The following is a 10,654-nucleotide window of genomic DNA, read 5'->3' as shown; positions in this document are numbered from 1 at the left end:
ACTCCTCATGTTATTGGTGTTATTGTTTATAAGTGATTTTAACAACAGTGGTATGTGTGCAAGTTTCCTTTATAAATAAACCATCTTGTTCGTGACCTATAACATCTGTGGGTCTGTGGAGTGATTGTTAATAAGTTAGTTCATTTCTCAAATAATTCTGCGATCCCATCTTATGGTGATTAGATACGGGAGGTTGGGTTATAAGTGGAATGATGGGTAAAGTACTACCCTTTCATTGACTGGCCAGTAAAGCCACTGTTTTAGTTTAGCGCAAATTAGTCTGGGGTCAAAGGCAGGGTGGCTGGGGAGTACTGAGAAGCAGCATGCACTTGAAGGAAATAATATGAGCACTGTGCAGCACTCCCAATTACGCATTACTGCTGTACCCTGTGGTACCCACATTTTAGGCAAACATCCCCTCCCCACCCTCACTCCAGAGGTAGGCGTGTCCTCTTTCATTAGTGCAATGTGTCTGAAAAAAGCCTGGTTTTCTTTGGTTTGGCTTACCTCACTCCCCACAACCCATGTTGCTGCATATCTTCCCATTACAGCAGATAGACATGGACAAAAAATCATTTTAATTTCACCAAAGCATTTATTTTATCAGTAACCAAAGAACACCATGACCACTTTGATTTCCTACAGAAGCAACAGCACTAACAACTAAAAACCATCACCCGTCATTGGCTCTTCTTTCCTCTCAGTGCTCCCTCTACCTCACCCTCTCCTTTGTCACTAGAGCGTAGTGGCACTCTTTGTCTTGGTAGAGTAGGGGCACCCCTCGTTTTCAGGCACTGTGGCTGGTGCTGAGATTTTTGCTATGGTGGGGGCTGATCACAGATAGGGGCATGCACAGTGGATGTCACATGGGTGGTCCTGAGGGAAGGGCAGGGGGCAGCTCACAAATGGGGGTTGGGTCATGCATCTTAAGGAGCTCCTTTCTAAACGTGCCCTCTATTCACCAGCTTTCCACAATATCCTGATGGCACTGTATGGCCAGGTCAAGGAATTCCCTTGCGCTGGCCATGATGTCCCAATAAGCTGCTCCCTCTTGCTCTTCAACCTTTCTAAATGCTAAACCATTCAGCAGTTATTGTTGAGTGTTTCCATAAATAAAATAAAAAATTTCACTGCAACATTTCTGTCTGTCTCATAAGTACATAGTCTTTAGTGGAGGTGGGCAGGCTGCGGTGATGGTAGGGGATGGAAGAGCTGGACAGGGCTGAGGTCTACAGGTTTTCCTTTGCTTTGTGTGTATGGGGGTGAACTGCACCAATGACATTACAATGCATTACCTACCGCTGGGGAGGAATTCTGCCTTATCTGCACACCAAAGAGCAACTCACAAAGACACACTCATGGACCCAAAGGAACAGACTTTCACCTTCAGCTTCCTCTGTGCAAAATGAAGTTTATTTTCTATCTATGGGGACTTTTTACCATCTTTAATTTTCCCTGAGCCTGAGGAAGGGCACGTGTGCCTGAAAGTTGGTAGAAAAAAATTTTGTTTTTTTGTGATTTCTCAGTTGGTCTAATAAAAGGTATCATCTCTGAACCAAGAGTTGTAGAGTTTTGTGTTACCTGCCACTGGTCACATGAACTCAATTCCCAATATGCACGTGAAAAAATAAGAAATTCACAGAGTGTTGATTCATGCACATATTATAAGCACTCGGGGAATTCCAGCACCTTGTTTGGAGAGGGGGTGGTGATAATGAAGTGGCTTTCTGATCCTGTCTCCCAGGGTGGGTAAGGTATGTCTAGTCAGAAGGGCAGGGTCCCTTGTTGGCCTGGTGGGGGGATCTTGGATGGTTAGTATGTGGATTTGAATTTTGCAGGTGAAGCATGGGGGGATAGCCACGGGAAAACAAGGACTTGTAGCGATATGGAAACAGAGACCCGAACAGAGATGCGGCAAGCAGTGTCTGGGGATGGAAGGGAAACATTCAATGAAACAATGACCCCCAACAGTGCAGGAATGTGGGTGCAGAAATAGGGGGTTCTAGGTGTCTTCTGGGATTGGGACCAAAGGGGAAGGAGCTTTTCTTGGCAAGAATGGTGGACCTCCTGGGTAGAGCTTTAAACTGAGATTGCCAGGGGATGGGCAGTAGGGTTGCGTGAAGCTTTGGGTGGTGATTCAATTCGGAGGAGATTCAGCCCGATTTGGTGGCTGAATCTCCGAATCTGAATCAAATCAGGGGACCAATTAAAAGGTCTGAATCAATTCAAAGCTCTCTGAATCTTTGGAACAGATTTGGAGAGCTCTGATGATTCGGGCAGTCCCTGGTGGCTGCAGCAGAGAGCCGTAGCTGACTCCAAGCTGGTAAGTAGGGCGTGGGGGAGGGGAGTCTGGGGGGACCCCTGCCAGCCCCCCTGACCCCAACCTGCTCCCAAGCCCCATCCTTCACAGGTGCCCCACCTGCCCCAGCTCAGTACTTTAAAAAAAAGCCCCGGTGCTCACTGGGTGCTGCTGAGCAGGAGGGGGGGTGGGGGTGATCCATGGTGCCACCCACTGCCCCACGCTGCATGGAGGGCTCTGCACAAGCCCTCCAATTCCCTCCCCACACCCCCAGCCTCCCCACAGGTGCCCTGCCTAGGCCAGCTCCAGCCCTTTAAGAAAAAAAAAAACCCGAGAGAATCCCCAGGACTCACCGCTCCTGCAGCAGCCGCAGGGCTTCAGGGGCTCATGCAGAACTCCCCATGAGGCATGAGGCACTGTGGGGATTGCCCCCCTCCTGGCAGGAATGGGTTTTTTGGGGTTTTTTTTTCTTAAAAGGCTGTAGCTGGCCTGGGTGAGGCACCCATAGGGGGACTGGGGGAGCAAGGGGGATCAGGGGGCTTGTGCAGAGCCTCCCATGCAGTGTGGGCCAGGGAATGCCCCCCCACTGAGCAGCACCCACTGAGTCAGGGCTTTTTTTTTTCAAAGTGCTGGGAGCTGAGGCAGGCGGGGCTGCCATTGCCATACTGGGAAAGTGGGTGGGGGATGGGCCTGGTTGATTCAGAGATTTGGAGATTCGGCAGCAGTCGAATCTCCGAATCAGATTTGGCCAAATCAAAACAGGACAGTGATTCCAATCACTGAATTGAATCACTGTTCCCCGGATCGGCCAAATCCGAATCCAAAGTTAATACTAGCCACTTCACACAGGTGTAATGGGCAAACAACTATTAGTACAAGCCCAAGAAATGGCAACCATGGAACCAGCAAACGAGGGAACAATAAAAAGTATATTCTGACACCAGCTGAAGGACAGGATTTTCTGCAGCACACTGGGAAGCCTAGGGCTTCCAATGGCAGGCTTAGTTGCCTGTACACAAATGCTGGGAGCATGGGGAACAAGCAGGAGGAACAGGGCCTCCTGCTAACCAATAAGCAATACAATCTCATCAGGATTACAGAGACCAGATGGGACTCCACCTATGATTAGACCACAGGTATAGAGGGCTACACCTTGTATAGGAGGGATTGTGTTGGGAAGAAGGGTGGAGGAGTTGCTTTCTATGAGAAGAAACAGTACGCCTCCCTAGAAGCAGATATTGGCAATAAAGAAGGGCGACTTGAGACCCTCTGGGTCAAGATATGGGGAGAGCATGGGGAGGGGAATTTGACTGTAGGAATTTACTACAGATCTCCAAACCAAGAGGAAGAGCTTGACCAGGAATTCTCTAGAAAACTGGCACAGGCTGCATGCTCTCAGAGCATGGTCATCATGGGTGACTTCAACTACCCTGACATCTCATTAGATGAGCACTGAGAAAGATCTGATCACTTACAAAGCTTCCTTACTCGCACTGAAGAGCCCCATCTGACTCAAGAATTCTATAGGCCAACCAGGGGCAAGACACTCCTAGATTTGGTTCCGGCCAAAGGAAACAATCTAGTGAGCAACCTGAGGATTGAAGGAAAACTAGGTGACAGTGACCATGAGATAATCACTTTACCCTGTCTTACAGTGGATAGAGAATCAGTCAGTAGGGTACAAATTCTTGATTTTAGGAAAGCTGACTTCCACAAGCTTAGGAGATTGGTTGGTGAGGCCCTGCGGGATCATGGTCCAATGGGGAAGGGAGTACAAGAAGAGTGGTCATTCCTTGAAGCAATCCTAGGAGCACAAAGAAAGTCCATTCCTTTTCAAAAGAAAGGCAGCAAAAGGGCCGGGAGACCCTCTTAGTTCAATAGAGAAGTCATAGACCTCCTGATATTGAAAAGAGAACCTTATAAGGGATGGAAGTAAGAAATTACCACCAAAGAGGAGTACTCAGCAATAGGCCACACCTGTAGGGAGTGAATTAGGAAAGCAAAGGCAGAAACCAAATATAAATCGGCAACTGGAATCAAGGACAACAAAAAGTCCTTCTTTAGATGTGTAGAAAGTCGGGGGTGGGGGGAATAAGAGAAGCATACTGTCTCTAATGAACAAGATGGGACAACTGCTAATCGACACACAGGAGAAAACTGAACTCCTAAATGAATACTTTGCATCAGTATTTCACTAGTCAAAGGGTGTTAGCCTGCTCAACGGGATACAAGATGATCAAGGTGGAGGTGATCACCCCACCATAGTTGGTGAAGATCTTGTGGGGCATCACCTGGAGAGGCTGAATATCTACAAGTCAGAAGGACCAGATGAACTACATCCGAGAGTGCTGAAAGAACTGGATGACAGCTTTGCCATAGGTCACACAATGTTATTTGAGGATTTATGGTGCTCAGGAGAGGTCCCAGATGATATCTTCAAGAGATGGAGAAATGAGTACCCAAGGAATTACAGGCCAATCAGTTCAACCTCAATCCCTGGTAAAATCCTGGAAAAAAAATATCAAAGAACCCATTATTGCTAGGCTAACAGAAGGCAGTATTCTAGGGGATGGTGAACATGGCTTCATTGCGGGCAGGTCATGCCTGACCAACCTCATTTCCTTCTACAATTAGGTAACTTGCCACCTGGATAAGGGAAGTGAGGTTGATGTCATATACTTGGACTTCAAAAAGGCCTTTGATTTGGTCTACCATGATGTCCTCATGGTAAAATTGGGAAAACGCGGCCTTGACTTATGGTCTGGTGACAAAGTAATTGGCTTCTGAGGTAGAACCCAGAGAGTAGTGATAGGTGGAACAGAGTCTAGATGGTGGAAGGTAACCAGTGGCATCCCTCAGGGTTCAGTACTTGGACCAGTGCTTTTAAACATGTTCATCAATGATTTGGATGTGTGTATTAAAAGTGTACTGACAAGGCTCGTGGATGACACCAAATCATGGGGGAGTGACGTCATGCTCGAGGACAGGCTAGCGATACAGGCCAACATGTGCAGGCTTGCAAGGTGGGTGGATAATTAAATTTCTCTGTGTTAAACAGCATCAGGTTAAGTGCTCCATTTGGGGGAGAAATAATCTGCAACATACAGGCTTGGCAGCACATCGCTTGCCAGGATCACAACTGAAAGAACCCTGGGGGTCATGACAGATCACAGAATGAACATGAACCACCAATGCGATGCCGTAGCTGGCACAGCAAAACAAACACTGTCACACATCTACCTACCAATGCATCTCAAACAAGACTAAGGATGTCATCCTCCTACTCTACTCAGCCTTGGTGAGACCGCAGCTGGAGTACTGCATCCAGTTCTGGGAGTCGCGCTTCAGCAAGGATGTGGAGAAGCTTCACAGAGTCCAAAGGAGGGCCACGCAGATTATTAGAGGTCTGGAGAGCAGGTCATACAAGGAGAAGCTGAAAGACTTGGGACTGTTCAGCCTGGAGAAGAGACAACTCAGAAGGGACTTGGTGGCAGCCTATAAGTATATTAGGGGCACACATCAAGGCCTGGGGGAGCATCTGTTCACCAAGGAAAGACAAGAAACAAAGGGCACAAACTGATTGAAGATTGCTTCAGATGGAACAAAAGGAAAAACTTCTTTATAATTTGCGTGCCAAGGGTCTGGAACACAGTCCCCGCAGAGATGGTACAGTTACCTACCCTGGCAATCTTCAAAAGTGTCTTGATGCCCATCTTTCTGGGATCATCTGACTCCAGCAGTCATTCCTGCCCAAGTGCAGGGAGGCTGGACCCGATGATCTTGTTGTTACCAGATTTGCCCATTACTTTACGGTGTGCTCATTTAAGGGATACGTTTCTAGGGTCTTGGTAATCCTGTCAATGTGCTGCTTGTGTTACTTGTGTTTCTATACGGAGCTGTATCTCTCCCTTCTGCAAGTGCTCACCCCCAATGGAGCTAACTTGCAGGACTCCGTTTCAATGGGGCTGGGTTCCTCCAGTAACCAAATCAGTCATACAAACACACACAGATTAATGTGACACGCCTGACCTGGCCAGGTTGATCAGCATGGACAGGCTGACACCCTCATACGCCAAGAATCAGTTCATCAGAGCAACAATAAACTGCAGTCAGACACAAGCACACAGTTAAACAGAATACCTCTGAATCCAGCTGGGTGTCCAGCTGACACCCTCATGGGCCAGCATTCAGTTCACTAGGGCACGTCTGAGTCAGACTGGGTCAATCAGCCTGTACAAGCTGATCCCCTTATGTGTTTCAAACTCAGCACATCCCAATCTTTAGCCTCTTGATGAGCAGACCCCACAGTATTTTTGGGCTTCACAGGGATCTTTAGCTTAAGTAAAAGAAGCGTTGCTGCACAGCACGGGAGGAAGGAGAAGCAGAGAAGGAAAAATATACCCAGTTACTACCAGTTTGACTATAGAAGTTATTTATTGCTGAGTATATGAAATATATAATGGTACTAGTAGTAATAGATATGCAAAAGAAAAACAAACACAAACAATTACAATACTACCCTGGTTTCACTAAGTATTTGGGGAAACTTAGCTCAAGCTTAACTGATACAGTTCAGGTTCAGCAATTTATGCCTAGAGAGAAGGAGAGAGAGAGAGAGAGAGAGAGAGAGAGAGAGCGCGCGCGCGCGTGCGCGCTGGGATCTCACCAGTCCAAGGTACTTGGGTTGCAAAGCTGACAGGTAAAGTCCCTAGCACAATCCTTGAAGGGAGACGATATGTTCTTCCGGTGTCCTGATAATCTTCCAGTGATTGATAAATCAGGAAACACATAAGGTTAGGGAGTACTCAGATACTTGGGAGCCAGCTTGAAATTCCTATGGATAGCAGATATACTGATGGGATATCTCATGGTTTCTTCAGAAACAATAGATAGCTTGCAGCATCAGGGTTTTGGATTTTTACTTGTTGTGAACAAGCCTCAGCTTAGCATGACTTTTCCAGATCTTACTATAGTCTTTTAACAGACTTAAAGCAATTATTGGAGTGTTTATAACCTTTGGGCAGGAGGACTTCCACCAGTCGCCCCAGGAAAAGTATGACAACACATGTGGTCAGGGCTCCAATGGGCTGGACGCTGTAATGAACCCCTTTACCATTGTTCAAATGTTGCCCATACCCCCTCTGACTCAGTCTTTTGCCTCAGCATTCCCTAACCCGGCAACCAAGTTTTAGTCAATCAAGTTTAAATAGGCCTCCCATAGTGGGACCGGGGAATGTATGGCCCAAGATGCCTATTAAACTTTGGGGGCGGGGGGAGTCCTTTCTAAATCCAGATTAGAACTGGTCTGATAAATGCTGAGCTGGGTGTATGTAAATGTAGATTGATTAGCATTTGGAGCACAGATTCCCCATCACGTAGTGCTCCCCTGCTTCTCTGATCCCAGAATTCACTGCAGTCTCTGCTTCAGGCTTTCTGTTCTCCACCTCTCATGTAAGTGAATGGTCATCTGGTTCCATCTTGGATGCAAATGAGACCTAGGGCAGTTGTTTCACTCTTGTCACCCTTATCTGGAGGATTTTAGGTGCGTCTCTCACTGCATCTTAATCAGTTTTGTTTAGGTTGGGGGGGAAGGGGGATTTTTTGCAAGTCAGACAGCCTGTGTCCTGTGCCACGGTTCCCCAGGACACACAGCTGAAAGGTAACATTGTAAGGTCCCTTCCAGTCCCCAACATCTATGAATCTATGACCACCTGTGAGATAATACAGGGAGTGCATTACTGGAGCTCCAATATGCACTCAAAGATTTATATAAGAAATTCACAGGGTGCAGATTTGTGCTCATATTATAAGCACTCAGAGAATTTCAGTGCCCTGTTTGTAGGGTTGGTTGTTTGAGTGAAATAAAAAAAACAAAAAAACAAACAAAAAAAACCAACAAGCAGATTTACACATGAAATAAAGTTTACTTGATGACATAAATAGGAAAGTTAAAAATAGAATAAAATAAAGATAGGAATGAAAACAATAAGAATAAAAAAATTTAAATTATTGGTGTAAACAAAAATCCATTTTTTAAAATGTGTAAATAATAAAAATTAATGAAATAACAATTAAATTAATTAAAGTGCACCACTTTTCAGTCATCTGTATATATCCGCAAACTGTGAGCTGTAGACATTACCGGTCTGTAGTGGGGATTCGTGGTGTGTGGCATTCCCTGCTGTAATTTAATACAAAGAGATCAGCAGGGTGGATTGTTATGCAGTGCCCCCTGCAGTAATTTACTGCAAATAGCTCACTGAGCATTACTTGAGCTATACCGATGACATGTAAACAGTGATGGAAAAATAAAACTCACCATTTCAATTAGGGGACATATACACCCCTGAATGACTAAACCCCGACCATGTATACATTAATTCTCGAGGGCTGTATTTCACCTCACAACTGGATACATGCCATTCTGGATTCTATTCTGTTCTATACAAGTTCTTTACTACTTGCAAGACCCTGCTGGTACTAAGTTCTAGCACCATTTCTGGAACTTACACACAGTTAGCAATACTATTCCACATGCAGAGTGGATGCACAAGCATCCACACAGCTGCTGAGCGTGTGCAGTAGGTTGTGCTCCAGCTGTGCAGGTATATAGCTCCATACACATGTACCTGGGTGAGTCAAGTTTCAAAACTGTGGTCAGGCAATAAACCATGACTGACTCGTGTTAGTGGCTGGAGAAGAAGGAAGGCCTCCTTAAGTTTCAGCCCAATAGGCTAGTGATTAGGATACTCCACAAGGAACTAAGGGCACCTATACACATTATGGATCTCTACTCCAACACATGCTAATTAGCACACGTTGGAACAGACTTGATTAATTGAGGCTGCTGCAAGTCTGATGGAATGTGCCAATTAGAGCGCTCCATCAGCCTCTGAGTCACATGTATTCAGCATCCCCACATTTCAAAGTGGTGGCGGGGCACTTTAACTAAAGCTCATTTGACAAGCTTTCATCAAAGTGCCCCACCACCATTTTGAAGTCTGAGGCCCTGAATACATGTGACAAGTGATGCTGTGGGAGCACGTGTATACACATCTGAGGAGACCCAAGTTCCAGGCCCTTTCACACAGAGAGGGCTTGAACCTACATCTCTTCTACTTACTTACAGAAGTCTCTAGCTACAAGTCAGCCTTTTCTGTAGCCGTATACTTGAAGCCGAGTCATCGGCATCCAAGAGAGGGAAGATATATGGGGTCAGAAGGAAAAAAAAAAAAAAAAAAAGAAAGCTAGGGAGTGTGTGGCTCAGTGAGATGACTGCTGTCCTGGAAGTAAGGGGCCTTGGTTTCTTACCTAGTCCCTCCTCCCAGTGGAGCAGAAACTTCTATCTGATGTCTGTCCTTGTTAGCCAATAAATTTTAAATGCAAAGTGCTCTAGCTCAGTACCAAGAAGAGGGCTAAATTAGGGTCACTGCATGTAAGGACCAAAACTGGCAGTTATGTGCTTAGTTGAGTGCCATTTGGGTGCATAAACTGAAACAGTGTTATGACTCAATTGATTCAATGGGCTTGCCAATGGATTTTTTCCTAGAGGCATTGTTTCTAGGCCCATTACTATTCAATATTTCCATGAATGATCTGAAAGTAAAACATAAAAAGATAAAAGATTGCTGATAAAATGTGGGGATGACTCTGAGATTGACAGTGAGGTAGATACTAGGGATGAGGCAATCAGATAACGTCATTTAGATAGCTTAGTATATTGTGTTCAGTCAAACAAAATGCATTTTAATGTAGCCAAATACAAGTTCATCCAGCTAGGAAGAAAGAATGCAAGTCATTACTACAGAATGAGTGCTGGTATTCTGGAAGGCAACATCTGAAAATGATTTAATGGTCATTATGGACAAGTAGACCGAGCATGGGTTCCCCACATGATCCTGTATTTAAAAGGGCTAAAATGATTTGCAAGTAGCAGTAAGGAGATGACACTACCTTTGTTGTAAGGTATTGGTAAGATCAATAATGGAATACTGCATCCAGTTCTCGGGAACCATATTTTAAAAAGCACGTTGAAAAGTTGGAGAGGGCTCAGAAAAGAGCCACAAAAGCTAATTGGAGGACTGGAGAAAATCCATATCTTTAAGAGCTGAATCTGCATAGCTAATCTAAAACAAGATCAAGAGCTGATGAAAAAATACCTGGCACTGAAGGACTCTCCAGCCTTGTGGAAAAAAGGCATAATAAGTACCAGGGGGAAGAAGTTAAGACCAGACAAAGTCAAACAAGAAATAATTTTAACAATGAGGGAGACCACCAGAGGCTGTGATGGATTCCCAATCCCTTTGATGTCTTCAAATCAAGACTGGATGCTTTTCTTGAGAGTGTGCTGAAGCC

This window comes from Alligator mississippiensis, chromosome 8 (assembly GCF_030867095.1).
Source record: "Alligator mississippiensis isolate rAllMis1 chromosome 8, rAllMis1, whole genome shotgun sequence".
In the NCBI taxonomy this organism is placed as follows: Eukaryota; Metazoa; Chordata; order Crocodylia; family Alligatoridae; genus Alligator; species Alligator mississippiensis.
Note: the sequence above shows the minus strand (reverse complement) of the source record.